Genomic DNA, 17461 nt, shown 5'->3' with positions numbered 1-17461 from the left:
GGAGCAACTTTTTAAGGGCTGTTTTCAAAAATGAGGTTCCTTCGGCGCTCGGCTCGAGCTAATGGCCGCTATTGATTTGGTGGCGGACCCGCTGCCTTCCTCTCTCCGAAGCCAGCACTCTCGCTGCCCTCCACTCCTCATGCCCGCTCGGAACGAAAAGGGGGGCGGGAACCGAGAAAGGGCAAAGCCCCCTTTCGCTTTCCCAAAAAAACCATCAGTGGGGCTGTGCGGAAAACGCCCAACGCGACGCCCAAACTCCCATTTCTTCGCCTTCGGGAAAAAATCTTCCAGAACAGTAATTTAATATTTAACACCAGAAATACCGCCCGTACTTTACTAGGATGATTTTATTCCACCCGGGTGGTTGGCTGAGTGCATCTTTGGCGAATCACCCCCGAGGAAACACACTCGTTTTAAGCGATTCGCCGTTGGCCTTGGATCAATAAACTGTACCGGTAATTCTATCGAAGAGAAATTCGACGAATGATCGGGGCATAACCGAAGGAAAACAATGGGTTTTTGGCTTTTGGGAGTCGCCTGTTTTTATTGTTTCGCATCGCGTTTCATGGGCGGGTGCCACAGAGAAAAAAAAAAGATTGTAGACCTAAGCCGAATATTTTCGAGAAAATGGTATTTTTCTCTCCACGCAACCCTCCAAACTGTTTCCCCTCCAACTAACCGGATAAAAGAGATTATTGAAATGAAGAACCCATTCGCGTTACCTTACACCAGAAAATAAATGTTACCTAGAACTAATGGCGTTAAAAATACGGAGGTTCTTTTACCCTCTAGCAGTGGTAACTGGTAAGGTTAACTTTAAATTATAGTATACGTTCTGTGGATCATATCCTTAAGCCTGGGCGCACACGGGGGGGGGGGAGCGCGCTTTGTAAGAGCTATGAATGTGATGGTATGAAGACTGCCCCTCCCCCTTCTTATGAAAATATCTATGGGTGCCCATGTCATCAGGATTATTTCGTCAATATTACCGCCCTTTCTCTAAGGCGGAATGACGTACCATAATTATGGTACAATACAATAATTCTAGCTAGGAATTTGGAACTTACCATAATTTCACCAGTGAGCCATATGGTACGCCTTTGTGCAAACATTTTAAAAGACCGTACCCTATTTTCAATAATTCTGATAGGCCTTTTCGAGGGGCTAACCACTCTTAGAAAGTCTGTACACCGGATTACACTTAGATTAGCACTGCCAAAGGCAGGGACTTCAAAGATTACGCGTAATCCCATTAGTACAGTCAAAGGTACGGCTCTGTACACCGATTACGCGGAGTGATCAGCCCCTCGGGCCTTTCCGTGTTGTTAATAATTTTCAAAGCCACTAACATTGTGCACTGATGTTCAGCCCAAAAAGGTTGTTAGTCATCTTTTTGAAAATTAAATCTAGACGTTGACAAAGGTAATTTTTGGTGATTTGATCCGCTCGGTTTGATCTTTAAAATTAACTTTAATTTTTAAAAGTTATCGAAACTAGCCTATACAGGGTGTTTCAAAGGGTTATGCAAAAATTTGAAGGAGTTGTAGGGGGTGGGTTGAGAAGTATGCCTGTGTATTTCCCATTTTCCTACGATGAGTTAAAAGAGCGCCAGAGAGCTTCCAAGTGTGGCCTACTAGCCCCTGGAAGAGGGCTGCAACCAGCAAGCAGCGGGGAATCGCGAAAATTAAGGTTTTGGGTTCAGTGATAGGTAATAAAGGACTTTGTAAACAAATCGAGGTAACCAGCGTAAAAAAGGAAACTTAAACAGTATTTAAACACTTTGAAGCTCTCTGGCGCTCTTTTAACTCATCGTAGGATAATCGGGGAAAAACAGGCATACTTCTCAACTCACCCCCTACAACTCCTTCAAATTTTTGCATCACCTTTTGAAACACCCTGTATAATGCTAGTGAAATAATTTTGCCAAGAATTAAATAATTTTTGAGTTGGTAAACCATAATTTCCTTTTTTACATCTGGCAACAATGATAATGATGACGTCACGAGTATATAGACTATTAGGAGGTATTCGGGAGAAACTGAGACAAAGATGGACGCCCTTGCTCCAAGGCAGGGTGTGATGGGAGTGAAGCAAGGACGTATATAAGGGGGGGGGGGGTTAAGGGGTTCAACCCCCCCCCCTTAGGACTCAATTCCTTTCTTACGAAAGAAATAAACAGTAAGACGTAAAAATGAATTGAACTATCCGCAACGCAGCACAGTCAAATATATTAATATATTTAATATATTAATAGGATCATGAATATTATCATTTTCTCGCAAATGTATTTAAAAACTTCGTTTGATACACGCGCGGAAATGTCATTGTCACTCGTCCAGTGGCGTAGCTGAGAACTCAGAGGACCCCCCGCAAAAATCTCTAGGAGGCCCCCCTTTTTAATTTTTTTATGGTTAGCGGGGCCCCCCCGAAGCTCGAGCCCCCCCCCGCACCGTGGGCCCTGCGGACCATCAGCTACGCCACTGCACTCGTCCCGAGTCTAGCCAGTACTTTAAATATGCGTTATTGCTAACGAAAAATTAGCCGAAATAGAGTAATGGCACTGTGACGTTCTAGTACGTCACCCATGGTCTTTCCTATAGATAAAAAATTTGCGACCAAATTGGCGGCCATGGCCAAAGCTACGGCGTGCTACTACTCTATAGCAATGATGACGTCCACGAAAATACCGACTATTTGTATTACGTTTTAGGTAAGAGAAAAATGAAGTCGATGACACGGCACATTTACGGGTCAAAGCGGAGATATACATTGAGGAGTTCTTGTTTTAGACGCTCGGTTTTAGAGTATATATTATTTTTACGATTTGTTTTTGCGTTTCTTATCGCGTGGTTCGCGACTCGATTCCGCTCTCGGGTGGTCTCTCTTCAGTGTCGCGCCTAAACCATCTCGCCGTGCCAAGAATTATTTTCGACTGACTTATCACTTGACCGGATACGAGATAATAATTTTATATACGACAAGAAAAGGGGGAAGTCCAAATACTATAATTTGTACTCCGCGTTTCGCTACACTCCAGTTCAACTGGAAATTCAAATAGTTTTTTAATAAGGTTCTCCCTGTCTAGCGCTCTTGAAAATGCGAAACTTTATCTTTTTTATCATAGAAATTATCGATTGGTTCCGTGCATTCTAAGGAAAAATTATTTCAGAAATAAACTTGAAAATCCCAAAATCTGGAAGAAATTCAGTTACAAAATTTCTAAATCTACCTAAAAAAACCAGAAATCAACACTAGAATTGCGATCTCAACTTTCAAAATCAGTTTTTTGATTTTTGAAATAACTTTGAGATTCAAAATCCCGTCCGCAAAATTAGCAAATTTCGGAGCCCACGGAAAGGAAGAGGCTTAAGTCGTATCATAACAGGAAGTTATTAGGCCTAAAAATCGTTCAGTTTGCTATTCCAATAGTATATTTTCTGCACTTTTTATTTTAGCACCGCGTTTGAAAAAAAAATATTACCAACTTTTCAAGAGGTTTAAGAAAAGTATCGTTTAAAGGTATAATTTAGCACGATTTTCTTCGCGCGAAATGCTTAAAATTATACGATATTCTGGAAAAATATTAGTGCAAGAGTAATAGGGTAATAGTAGCTTTATAAAATGTGTTAGGAAAAACGTGTAAAAATGTAGAGGTTTTTCGCTAAGGCTTAAGAGAAGTACCGATTAAAGGTTTAAAGACATAATTGTACACGTTTTTTTTTCTCTCTCTAAAAACGCAGCCGCTTAAATTCGGTAATATCCTGGAAACGGAAACGGGTAGGGACATTTTTCGGTGGCGACAGCGCACGCGACGTTGCTGGTCGAAGAAACGCTAATGGCGGCTGTGTGCGGGGAAGGAAGATAAAAAAAATACCGAGGCCGGGGAAGGGGGGGGACGGAACCAGGGGGTAGCGTAACAAAAGGGCGTGACCTCACGTGCGAGTGTTATAGCTCTTTTTTTACGCCCACCCTCCCTCCCTAATCTCCGGCGACCTCTTTCCCGCAGTTCCAGCTCGTGTGTACGGTTTATATTCGGGTTTGGTGCTGAAATATACAATGACAATAGGCTGGCGAAAGTAGCGGCTTGTATTAAAAACACAGCCCGTACAAAAGGTAGATCATTTTCCCAGCACGATCCTGGTTTTTTTTATTATTTTTACCATAAAGGTGCTAGTTAATAAAAACACGTTTTTTTTTCCTTCTCGTTTTTCGTCGATTGAAATTTTACGCCGCTACCTGAATATGGTCTTATAAGTAAATTTATAAAAGGTTTTAAAGGTGGCTAAATTTATATAAATAGCGGTTTATCCAAAGTTAAATAATGGAAAATAAATAGTAGGCTGGTTAAATTAATCTACATGTTTTCTGTTTATTTATACTCGACGCCTTTTTTTTGTAGTTTTATATCTTTATTCTAATGTTTAAACAAATTGCGCTAAATAGAACTGAAAATTGGAAAATGAAAGACAAATGTTTAAAGGAAAAGTCCAGGTTGGGTAAAACTTGGGTCTATTTGAAATATCATGTTTAAATAAACTAAAAAATATCAGTCGTAAAATTGTATCTTTTTTTAAGGACGAGAAATTAATTTTTAAACGAGCGAAATTTACCGCCAAGTGATCTGCCATTTTTTGTTTCGGGGTGACGTTTTATGACTTTAATCACGCGCTGTTCGCGCTATAACAGGCTTTAACAGCGCTCTGTTCCCTCGCGCGCTTGCTCCGCGTGCAGTCTGCGGAGGTAAGGCGAAAGAAAATGGCAGCTCGCTTGGCGGTAAATTTCGCTCGTTTAAAAATTAATTTCTCGTCATTAAAAAAAGATACAATTTTACGACTGATATTTTTGAGTATATTTAAACATGATGATCTTTCAAATAGACCCAAGTTTTACCCAACCTGGACTTTTCCTTTAAATAATAAGATAAGAGCAAATGTTAAAACTTTAAATAAATAATCGACTATCAAAAAATAATATACCGTTTAATATATTATTTATTATCTTTATACTGTTTCTCGATTAGGAATTAGAACGCGATTTAGCAAATATCATTCTATGCATTTTTGCCCTTCGAAGGGGAATAAATCGGGGAAGTTACCCGATCGATCTCTATGCTTTTCCCCAAATTTAATGAAAAGGCTGCCTACGAGCAGGATGCGAATATATTGTTTCGAGAAATAAAATACTCGTTTCAAATTACAAAGCGATAAAAATACTAAACGGTGTAACCGATATCCTAGTCTAGTCGCAGCTAGTTCTAAAGGTAAATTCAGTCGCATTTTGGAAATCCGATATATTTAGATTCTCCCTTTGGCGTTTATTAGAAATCCCCGGCTAATGTCGTCAATTGCCGAACCTAATTTCAAAGTCCATCTCACCATTCCGAATTATACTATCGTATAATATTAAACATTCCAATTCCCCTACATAAAAGGTACGTGTTTGGAAATATAAAATGTTCTCTTTCCCCCAATTTACACCCTACAGTAAAGAGAGCGGGTACCTATGGCGCCCCCCTACCTCCCCAACTTGTTTTCGTATCATTTACTCGCCTCAAAGCATTTCTCTCTCCCTCAACGTCTCAAGAGATATTTCAAAAATTCCGAGTATATTTTGGCAGGACTCGCTAAAGGGGGGGGGGGGGGGTTTGCTACAGGGGGGTACAAACCTACTATATAATAAGTTTGCACGGTTAATTTTTGCGGTTGAAATTTTTTTCCCACAGGCTAATAACCCCAATTAATATATTTTTGGGTGTACTTTATTTGGATGGTTTTAAAGGCGGCTGATAAGTATCAAATTTCGTATATATACTTGAACTCCAGACTGGATGTCAATGGTTAAATACTTTCGCAGTAACAATAAGCTACGGCGTAGAAGCCCGAACATCAAATCAAATTAGAAACGGGTAAATTAATAACGAAAAATAATTACCCTTAATTGCGTAGTCGATTACCTCTATTAATAACGTTGGAACAAAAAAAAAACCTCCCAATATTACAGAAACGCAAATATATAATTATACTTAATTAGTCTCATTTGAATTTACATTATAAACGCGGTCGGCGCTTTCAAATTATACAGCAAAACACGGAGTGACGGAGAACAGATAACGTAACAATATCCTGACGCTTTAAGCGTAGCGGCTCTATGGCGCGTAAGAAATCCCATTGGTCACGCTTGGGTGACGCTCTAAACTTTGCTATAAACAACTTTGAAATCTTCTCTACGGAATATCTCGTGTGCGTCTAGATAAAAAAGGTTTTTTCAAAAGGATAGATACTGAAACGGGAAAATAATAAATAACGCTAAATTTGAATAAACGCCCACCAAAAAGGGGGAAGGAAATCCTAATTACCATTAAATTTATTTTAAAAAAGGCAGAGGGAAAGATTATGGAACGAATTTTTTAAAATTTAGTTCGTCGTCTTAAGGGCGTCTCTAATGATCGTTTCTCAATGTTTGAAAAATTGTCGCTAGTACCCCGCGGCAGACATCGAGTTCGGCTCCTCTAATCTCGTCTTAATTAAAAAAAAATCCACCGAATGAGAGGCGGCATGGGAAAAGATTGCCTCTCGAAAGAGTTGCAGGGGTCGGACTTTCCACGATATTCCATACATTCTACGGGGTGAGAAACAAATATTAAAATCAACTTGAAAATCCTCAAATTTGGGCGGAAATCGTTCCATAAATAAGCGGAAAACAACGTTTAAAATTAGTATACGATTTTCCTGAGCTTTAAAATCCCTTACATATATTTATAGTGACTAAATACTTATCTGTTTAACTAACAAGGAGAGTACGCGAGGTGTTTATTGCCGATTTTGTTCAAAGTCGGGCGTAATGTAGACCTATATGAAATATGAAATTTCCCAAAAGGAGACGTTGCACTACCCATTCGATTTGCTATGACAACCGAAAATGTTTTTGATCACTTAAAACAAAAAAATCTCCATTTAAAAAAGCATGGGATTTTCTCGGTTTCACAGAATCCTAGCTACGAAAATTTTGAAATTTTTTAAAATCACGAAATGTGTAATTTGGACCACATTTAGGTAAATTTCATCAAGTTTGGGTAAATTGAAACATTTTTAGGGTAAATTTGTAACAAATTTTGGGTCAAAAACATTTTCGGTAGCCATGGCAAATCGAATGGGTAGTGCAACGTCTCCTTTTGGGAAATTTCGTATCTCATATAGGTCTACATTACGGCCGACTTTGAACTAAATCGGCAATAAACACCTCTGGTACTCTCCTTGTAAGAATAAATTTAAAACTAGCGAAAAGTATCCCATATTTAAAATGGGCCCAACAAACTTATCATTTCTGTCACGAAATTTAACCTAAGCTAAGTGGTTAAAAAAAATACGTCAATTCAGTTTCTACTCCCTTTAATTTGAGAGATAATTTCAGCTCGCGTACAAAATCGATCCTGGCTTTAGCAATGAGGCACTAAACACATTTTCATATTTTCTCAGTTTACGCGTTGTTGGTAATCAGATTGAGGCCCACAGTTACGGGATTTTTACGATATTTATTTGTCAAAATAATCTGAGCGTACCCATAATATACTGTATATTTCCCTTTAGATTTCAGCTTCGCTTCTAGGCGGTAGATTCGGGGTGGGTTTCTATATTATGACGCTCTCGCTGCAGAGAGAGAGAGAGAGAGAAGGGAGAGCGCGATAAACTAGCATAGCCCAAATTCTGCGAGTCTCTTAGTGCCATAAAAAACGTGTAAGGGGAGGGGGGAATCCGTTTTAGGTGGGTGTGCCATTCCCCACAGGCCGTGGACAGGCTCTCATTAATGACAACCAACACCCATAGCAAAGATGGGGGACTTCGCGATAACCACCCTCCCCCCCACCATTCCTACTCCCAATTTTATCCCTCTACCAACCCCAACATTCTCCCTAACTACGTTTCCCCATCCCTCCCCTCCCCTCCCAACATTACTTATTCCCCTCCCTCCCCCCGCCACTCCGTTTTTGCGGTAGAGACGAAAATTTCCCTCGCTGCGAGAGAGAAAAAAAAACAAATGATAGTAGTTCTCTAATGTAGCTACCCTTAGGCCTTTTTCGACTAAATGTTTTAATTCCGTAATAACCGTCGCTTCGGGCCTTATTTGGTTATTTTTTTTCTCTCTCTTGAAGTTTCGTCCAAGCCCGACTTTTAAATACATAAAGACATTTTAATTGATTTAAAATGATATCTTTTCCGAGGAATTTTTTAATAATTACGCGTTTAGTATTGTTTTAGTTCATTTTTATCGCCTTTTATTTCTCGCGGTGTTATACCGGGAAAGATAAAAGATATATTAGGGGTTTTTTTGTCGATCTAATCTTTCGATTTTTATATTTACCCAGGGCAAGAAAAATTACCGTAACTTCCTCAGAAATGAGGTTTAGAAAGATTCGAACCAACGATTTGTTAGTTTGCAATTTGGTTTTTAAAGAGAAGTTTTGGCTCCCCTCCCACATATTTTAAAAACCGACGAGTTAATTTTAAACCTTAATGTAAAAGAAAAATATAATAGTGGGTTAAGCCGTTTTAATGAAAGAGTACTCGCTTGTACAATACGAGTATTATATATTACAGAGCTGGCTGTTTATCTAGAAAATTAGCCTGTATCCTCCCCCGTAATGTTTTTAATTTGTCCCAGACTATTATAGCTCAGTGAAGAGTAAAGACACTGTATCGCGATGGGGGATGCTAAAAGGAAAAAAAATAAGAAAAACGGGAGAAGAAGATGAGATCTCCCCCCCTCCCCTCTCTCTTCTATTTAGCCGTCCGGCGTGGCGTGTTCAACTCTTCTCCCCGCCGCCGCTGCCGCCGACAGAGCGCAGTTCCTCCCCCACATTTCTCAGAGCAGAGAACTTCTGACGCTGGCAATCTCCAAGTTCTTTATTTTCCCTCTGGAACTCAGCGGGGGGGGGGGGAATGGAGCTCCATCTTCCATCAAAACGCCACGGCTGATGCGGCGAGCGGGAGGTTCCGGGGGAGGGATGACAGTATGGGGGGGCGACAGAACTTCGGAGAAGAGGGTATGCCGTACCAGGGAGAAGCAACGAGGATAGGGGCTGAAGGGGGGGGGGGGGGAGGGGAGAGTGCCTCGAGGGCAACGAGCGCGGACCGCCACCATTTTCCTAGACAGGGGGTAGGCGGCTTGGAAAAATCTTTTTGCGGAGGGGGAAATCGGATAACTTTGCATTAGTGAAGTAAACCCAACGTTTTAAAAGTATTAAAATATAATTTAACGTTAAACGGTTTTAACAGACGAAAATATAAGTTGTAGGTTAAAATAAAAACTTCGTTATATTTGCATATTTAAAACTTTCATTAAGGCTTAAGCCTAAGTCTGACTAGTTTTAAATATATGCAAATATAACGAAGTTTTTATTTTAACCTACAATTTAACTACGCATATAGCACTGCTAACCTAACTATTAATTAATGTTGAAAATATAAGTACTAATTTAACCTCCAAATTACAAATAATATCGAATTCACTTTTTAAATTATTAAATTTTGTAATAAATAAAAACGTAGTTACATTTGCATACATATTTTTAAAAGATTTTTATTTTTACAATATTTACATGCAAATGTAACGACGTTTTTATTTATTACAAAATTTACTAACAACGCACTACCTAAGCCTTTTTAATTTATGTAAATCGTTACTTAAAAATAATAATAATTACATTTCCTTATTTCACGAATATATTTGTTGAAACTTCATTTTACGCTTCACATATTTATTTCAATTTTTCTTTTTTTTATTAATTTGAAGTTTTAAAAATATAAATCTGACGACGCTGATCTTGCGCGAAAGGTGATCTCATTTCTCCTCGCCTGATTTATTATCCCCCCTCTTGAAAAATTGCGAAAGTCAAATCCCCTAATCTAACAAATTATACGATAGAAAGTTCGCGGTAATTATTGTTATTTGCGACGGAGTTACGAGCGAAAAAGAAATAAAAAATACGGACATTAGCGCTTTAAAGAAAAAGGTGGATTTTTGTGATTAGTAAAATAGAATGCGTAGTAAGGGCTTTAATTATCAAGTACTTTTTTTCTCACGAAGAGAGTATCATGTATATTGTACATTATATATTTTTTTATTTCGCTTTGTCTGAATAGTTCTGAGAGAAATAGTTTTCTTCGTAAATTTAACGCTATAAAAAATGTCTAGGTTACTCGGAAGCGTTGGTAAAGTTAGAGAGAGGCGAAACCCAATGTCATTGACTTTATTCGTCGACTGACTCCGAGTTTACTGCCAAGTGAAAGACCCGGGTGCGTATACAACGTGTTTCGTGGCCTCTCTCTCTCTCGGGTTTTATATTGATAGCGAAAAGAAGCGTGTAAAAACTCGTTTTCTCTCTCCCGGCGACTAACATTTCGTGTAAAGACTCGCTCTTTTTTTCGTTTTGCCAAGTATTTCAGCCACCCCCTCCCTCCTCTCTCTGGGTCTATTTAGACATTCGGGATGGATAAGCTTATCGCCCTATTTTTCCCATTTGGCATCAGTGTTGTTCCGACCGCTACATTTCTACTTTTTTCATTCAAATTTTTAGTACGAAAATTCGTTTGGGATTTGTTTAATCAAATTCACTGACTTTAACAGGTTTTCCCTGACCATCTCCGGACTTATTTTGCGCGAAAACGTTGAATTTTAAACATTAATTTTATTAAAGGTTTTCTATTTGCAAACTAAATCAAATTCCCTGACATTTCCCTGATTTTTAGATTAATTTTTAAAATTCCCAGACTTTTCCCTGATTTTTAGACCCATATTCAAATTCCCTGACTTTTACAGGAATTCCAGGTTTTCCAGGTATTGTGGCAACCCTGTATTTAGTAAGTTTGGAAAAATGTATGATACGAAAATACGTTTTGATATTTTTTGGCATATATTTAGTACGTTTTAGCTTTTTGGAATTCGTTGAAATATTATGTGGTCTAATTTTACCAGCAAAGCAGCTGGCTTGCGACATTCACTCTGTTTACAAGGGCATTGTAATTGTTGACAGTAGTTACGATGCCCGATTCAATCTTTTGAAATTTAAAAAACCCGAAGAAAATTGATTTCATAGATGGCGCACTAAGCGGAAAATCGAAAAGTACGTTTTTCCAAAAAATGCTTTGAAAATACTTTCTGTGATTGGAGGAAGGACGTTCACTCTCTGTAACTAACCAGGGTTAGACATAAGGCACTAGTCACAGCATTTGACTACTAAATTAAATGCTCAAAGCTCTGACTACTGAAATTAATGGAAATCTGGGGGCTCACTGGTCAATTTGACTAGTGAAAAATGTTACCTAAATATTCATAAATATTGGCGAATATGGCGTATCATAAATTCATCATTCATTAATTCCATTTTTAAAAATAAATCATGTAACTCAAGTGATACTAAACACCTATTTTAATTCTGACGGGTAAAGTAAAATGTTGGCTGTCCTTGTTTTTATGAGGCTCTTACGTTACAAGAGACAGCTTGATTAGTATAACGGTAGCACGCGCGCTAGAAAAACCTATATTCTTCTGGCAACTGTAGCGCGCGCTCGTAGACTTGTAAAAGAGACTGTGACATAAGAGCCACATTAAAACCAGAAGGCCACGGTACTTTAAAAAAACAAACTATTACACAGCCTGAGATATTAGCGTCTAAAAAATCAAAAACTAATGGACATTGTTAAAAGGTTTATTTAGCTGGGATCAAAATAAATTAAACAAATATCTATCAATTTTTGGCAATGACGTAAAAATTAGGACTACAATTAAAAATCCAACAATAAATTATTAAGTAAAAAATTTCTGTCCCGAATTAATACGAGGAACGGTAAATTTCGATTAAGAACAATTACGTATTAATAAAAACAGGGGAAAATTATTCGTACGATTCAAAGGTCTTGTTTGAAGGCTTTCGTAATTTTTCATTCTTATTGGTTGCTTGTTTATTTCATTTCTGTCACCATATTTATCAGATAAGCTAGGACAGGCTTCGTACAAAATTTCCGGAATTAAATTCCCAGACGTTTCCAGGTTTTCCCAGACCAAATTGCCAAATTTTCCTTGACTATTTTTGTAGAATAAATGAATGTTTTGAGGTAAATATTGATTATGTATTTTTAATAAATCTTTAAAAAATTTATTTGTCTAATTTTTTGGGGTCATTTTCAAATTCCCTTACTTTTTGGGACCATTTTAAAATTCATTGACCTTTCGGAAACATTTTCCAATTCCCTGACCTTTCGGAAACATTTTCCAATTCCCTGACCTTTCGGAAACATTTTCAAATTCCCTGACTTTTCCAGGTTGTGTACGAACCCTGTATGAGAAATTAGCACTAGTTACGTTAAAAAAAAACAGTCATACCGCGTGCCTGAAGCGTATTTTTCGATTAAGAATAAACTCTCTTTAAATAAACGCTTAAAAATACCCGCAAATGGGCATTAATAGCCGGTAGTCCATCCTCCTTCGGTGTGGTCCGTAATCCAAGCTTGGGAAGCATTTTGAACCTCCCACATAATGATCAAGCGTACAAAATAAGCTCAACAAAATAAGAGGTTTTTGTAATTGAAAAATGCGCACACCCTTATTAATCTAGCTGAGCAAATAGTTTAAGTAATTAGCCGGAAAGGCTTCGGGCCGTTTTTCTGTCGTACGACGAAGACGACAATAATTTAAACGCCTGTTAATAAATTACGCGCTCACCAGTATACGAGCCCAATTAAATAATTAAGCGTATTCATTATAATAGCCGTCCTTGAGATTTGTCGCGGCGGAAAAAAAAAACACTTTGGATACTATCGTAATCGAACAGTGAATTTTGGAGCGTCATTCGTGAAGACGCCAAGACGCCTGAGAGGCTGGCCCAAGTTAAATAACAATTCTTCAAGGGGTTGGTCACTCCGTGAACTCGGTGTACACTGTCGTACCTCTGACTGTGCTAATAAGAGTTCGTGAACCTATATGAGATATGAAATTTCCCAAAAGGAGACGTTGCACTACCCATTCGTTTTGCTATAGCAACCGAAAATTATTTTGATCACTTAAAACAATAAAATCTCCATTTAAAAAAGCATGGGATTTTCTCGGTTTCACAGAGTCCTAGCTACGAAAATTTTGAAACATTTTGAAAATCACGAAATGTGTAATTTGGACCACATTTAGGTAAATTTCATCAAGTTTGGGTAAATTGAAACATTTTTAGGGTAAATTTGTAACAAATTTTGGGTATAATAAGGGAAAAATCTTATTTTGGTTGTAAGTGGTCAAAAACATTACGGTTGCCATGGCAAATCGAATGGGTAGTGCAATGTCTCCTTTTGGGAAATTTCATATCTCATATAGGTCTGCATTACGCCTGACTTTGAACAAAATCGGCAATAAACACCTCGGGTACTCTCCTTGTAAGTACGCGAACTCGGTGTACAGGTCATCCGAGAGTGACTTACCCCTCACAATTCCTGAGATAGCTATACGAACTATGGGCCTTGGATATTATCACGAAATTATATGGATCTTGATTTTATCCTCCACGGTAATAGTTAGTGTAGGGAGCTGTTGGCTCGCGTGGCACGAAGGGCTTGCCACCACCCTCCTACGCATTGTAACCCGGCCACCTGAATTAAAGGCTTTAAAAAGGCGCTTGGTGTCTTAGGCCTTAGGTGGTGCCTTGGGTATTAGCAACGGGTAAGACAGTCTCAGATAATCTGTACAACGAGTTCGTGCATTTAGCACTGCTAAAGGTACATATTTTCAAGAGTTCGCGAGTTCCATTTAGTACTGTCAAAGGTACATATTTTCAAGAGTTCGCGAGTTCCATTTAGTACTGTCAAAGGTACATATTTTCAAGAGTTCGCGAGTTCCATTTAGTACTGTCAAAGGTACATATTTTCAAGAGTTCGCGAGTTCCATTTAGTACTGTCAAAGGTACGGCAGTGTACACCGAGTTCGCAGAGTGTCTTACCCCTCGGGTATTAGCCTAGCTGATTATTATTATAATTATTAACTGTACTTTTGAACAATACGCCCTCGTACCGACCAAATAATAACGTAAAACCACCCACCAATTTATTTTCTATATTATTCCATTTACTACGCGGATAAAATATCCCAAAGGAAGAAAGTAGTCACTAGGCGCGTAGAGCCATAACGGAATACGATTGGCGAGAAACATTAGCCACGGTCACACCAGGGTTCGTACAAAATTTCCGGAATAAAATTCCCTGACATTTCCAGGTTTTCCCTGACTAAATTGCCAAATTTCCCTGACCATTTTTGTAGAATAAATTTATGTTTTGAGGTAAAATCTTGAAAAATGTTAATTTTGTATTTTTAAGACATTTTTCAAAAATTTATTTTCGGGATTTATTTTTGGGGTCATTTTAAAATTCCCTTACTATTTCGGACCATTTAAAATTTCCCTGAATATTCCCTGACCATTGGGAATCATTTTCGCTTCACCCCGGTTCGCTTATAGCCAAGGCTTAACGCCATTTCAAATTATTCTCAGAATTTTGAAAATACTAAAAACAGGGTTCAGACAGACCTGGAAAACCTGGAAATATTAGGGAATTCGATTAAGTCGGTGAAATTCCCATTTTTTGGTAAAAATCAGGAAAATTTATGAGGGTTGAAAAAGTTTTCCGTAATGGGTACAAATTTACATCAATTAGTGTTCTTTTACAAAATAAATCTACCTTTTTGCACAAACAATAATATTTGACTCTGTTACTTCTTTTATATATGATAATATATGGGATAAATTTAGCTTAATTGACAATTATTATTATTATCATGAAATGAGCTACTCTGTAAATCTTAGTTTAAATTGTGGTTAACGTCATTTCAAATTATGACCAGAATTTTCAAAATACTAAAATGTATCCCAAAACAATTAGTTAATCATGTTTACTATATATACAGTAATATTATTTGACATTATTTAGAATTTTATTCCCATTATTTTGGAAAATACGAGCAATTTGACTTCTCCGCCTTGTCGTTTTGAAAGCGATTCTAAGCGAACCGACTTGGACGAGTTGGTTCCCGAACCAACACGAAGCGATTTCTCCCGCTGGTTTTGCAAACTAGTTATCCAAAACGAAGCGATTTTAGGGGTAAGTGTGAACCTGGCTAGCCCTCGATAAAAGGACGCGTTGTCAACGAGACATTGGCGTCATTTTGTCCCTCTCATAAGCGGCAAAAGCTACTGCTCTTGCCATCCGCTTACGACGGAGAGAGCTCCCAGTTTTGGCAGCAATAACAAGTTGAAGGTTCTATCCCGCTTAATAGGGTTGTAATTTGGGTTGGACGCACGAAGCCTGTTCATTCCAAACCGAGAGGGGGGAAGGAAAAGAGAATACGACTAAGCCCCCCCCCCTTCGTTTACGAATGTCTGGTATGGGCGCCTCAATTCTCTGACGGTATTAAAAAGAAGAAGGTATTCGAAGCGAAGGCGATTACGTGAACTGCTCGCCGGATGACCGTACAACAATATGTCACATACTTCGAAGCCACACGCCCCGTGGCTTCACTCCGTCGACCATGGAGAGAAAATTTAGCCTATTTTTAGGGTTCTTCTTTTCACCACTCCGGGAAAACGGGTCCTTTGTTCCGCCGGAGGTTTCGTAGGGGACTATCTCGAGCGACGAAAAAACACACTCCCCATTGTAACAAAAAACGTCCCGACACAATCTCAAATAACGCGGGGTTATAGTACGTGTTCGGTAAATTAAACTAGATTCGAGAGGGACAGAAATCTGCTTTAAACTATATAAAGTTTAAACGCGAGAGACAGAAATACGCGATATAAGAGTGAAAAAAAGTCTAGCAGAGGGGGGGGGGACGGGGTAAAAAGAGAGAGCCGGGGGGGGTGAAGCGGCTTGAAAAATGACGACTGGAAGAGAATTTTACAGGCAACACGATTCCGCCGCGCGAAAGGTATTATGGGATAAAAAGTGATGGGATTTCTGGCTCGCCAAGAAAAGCCTTTAGCGAAAGGGGTCGTGCGTTAAGAGATAAATGTTCGTACGCTGTAACGAAAACATACGTGTCGCGCTACTTTGGAAACGTTTACTATCAATTTTTTATTATCTGCCCCAAATTTAAAGAATACGAAACGCTTGTACGCGTTTTCATTAGTATTCCAAAATTTATCGGTTTCCGCGAGCCTCGCAGAAGGCTACGTAAAAATCAATAATAATATCTTTGCTAGGACAAGGGTATAAGAAAAACGATCGCTAACTGATACTTTTATAAATCGATTCTGTCCAGATAAGCGTTCTATTAACGGACGAACGGACGGGCGAGAGGGGGGGAGCTAGATGTAACGATTTTTATTCCTTTCCTCTTTTATTATCGCGGCCTGTCGATATCGATATTTTATTATCGGTCCCTCGATTTTGCTTTTTCCGCCGCCTCTCAAACTGGGGAAGCGCGGAATAGAACAGGGGGGGGACTCTCCTTCCAGTTCCCTCCCCCTCCCTTTAATCCAAGCGTATAGTATGACTGGCGGAGTGGTTTCGACTCTCTTTAGTGTTGTGTTTTTGGCGTAGAGCCAGGGTCAACAGCGAACAATCGAGGCAAAACCGAAAATATATATTTCCGAAGTAGTACGAAACGTGGTGTAGCGAGACAGCTCCCCGTCGACAATCTCTTTTTCTCGAAATAATAAAGACCGAGGCTTAAGAGAAAACTCGTATAATTCTCTTTCCAAGCCTGCCGCGCATAAACGAATAGCTTATTTCGTAGTAACCCCCTCCCCTCGCCTACTTTTTGTTTGTCTCTTCATTCCCGAACGGCGCAACCCTTAATAATCAGCTCGCATGCCAGACTTCAATAATCTCTCAGCCGCGTATATAAATAATGTATCTATTTTTTAACTTCTACCCACTTCGTCCGTACTCGAACCTCCAAACCTACCCTCTTTTCATATTATACAGTATTTATCGTACATTATAATCAAGAACCTATTAACGTAACTAGAGAACGTAGGAGTTTATGATTGGTCGGTACTGCCACGTTGCCAAAATATAATTTGCTTTGTCACTAAAACTGAGTGCTAAGCATCATCTAAATCGATGAAGAAAATTGAAAAAAAAAGATTGTATTTTAAAAATTATCAGAAAGATAATTTTATATGCAAGAAAATTCTAAAATTATCTGAATTAAAATTACAGGGTTCGTACCAAATTTTTGGAGTTAAATTCCCTGACATTTCCAGGTTTTCCCTGACCATTTTTGTAGAATAAATGAATGGTAAAAATTTTGAAAAATATTTTATTTCAAAAATATATTTGCCTGATTTTTTTGGCGTCATTTTAAATGCCCTTACTTTTGGGACCATTTTCAAATTTCTTGACTTTTCCCTGACATTTTGGAATGATTCTCAAATTCCTTGACTTTTCCCTGACATTTTGGAATGATTCTCAATTTTCTTGACTTTTCCCTG

At 38.6% G+C, this 17461-nt stretch overlaps 1 protein-coding gene across 6 annotated transcripts in view; it reads right to left on the bottom strand.

The window, feature by feature from the left end:
• LOC149922924 (uncharacterized) overlaps nt 1-17461 on the bottom strand; it is a 98778-nt gene that overhangs the window by 26924 nt on the left and 54393 nt on the right. Inside the window, exon 1 of one of the 6 annotated variants that reach the window (XM_090163705.1) lies at nt 5932-6169. The exons of 4 other annotated variants lie outside the window; for them this stretch is intronic. The gene's annotated coding sequence lies outside the window, so the exon portion shown is untranslated. Of the gene's footprint in view, nt 1-5931; nt 6170-17461 lie in introns of those variants that run through there. One more of the 6 variants, XM_090163707.1, reaches the window with a different exon arrangement.

This window comes from Leiobunum rupestre, chromosome 11 (genome assembly GCF_980474605.1).
Source record: "Leiobunum rupestre chromosome 11, qqLeiRupe1.1.hap1, whole genome shotgun sequence".
NCBI lineage: Eukaryota > Metazoa > Arthropoda > Arachnida > Opiliones > Sclerosomatidae > Leiobunum > Leiobunum rupestre.
This window is presented reverse-complemented; position numbering and strand designations above follow the sequence as displayed.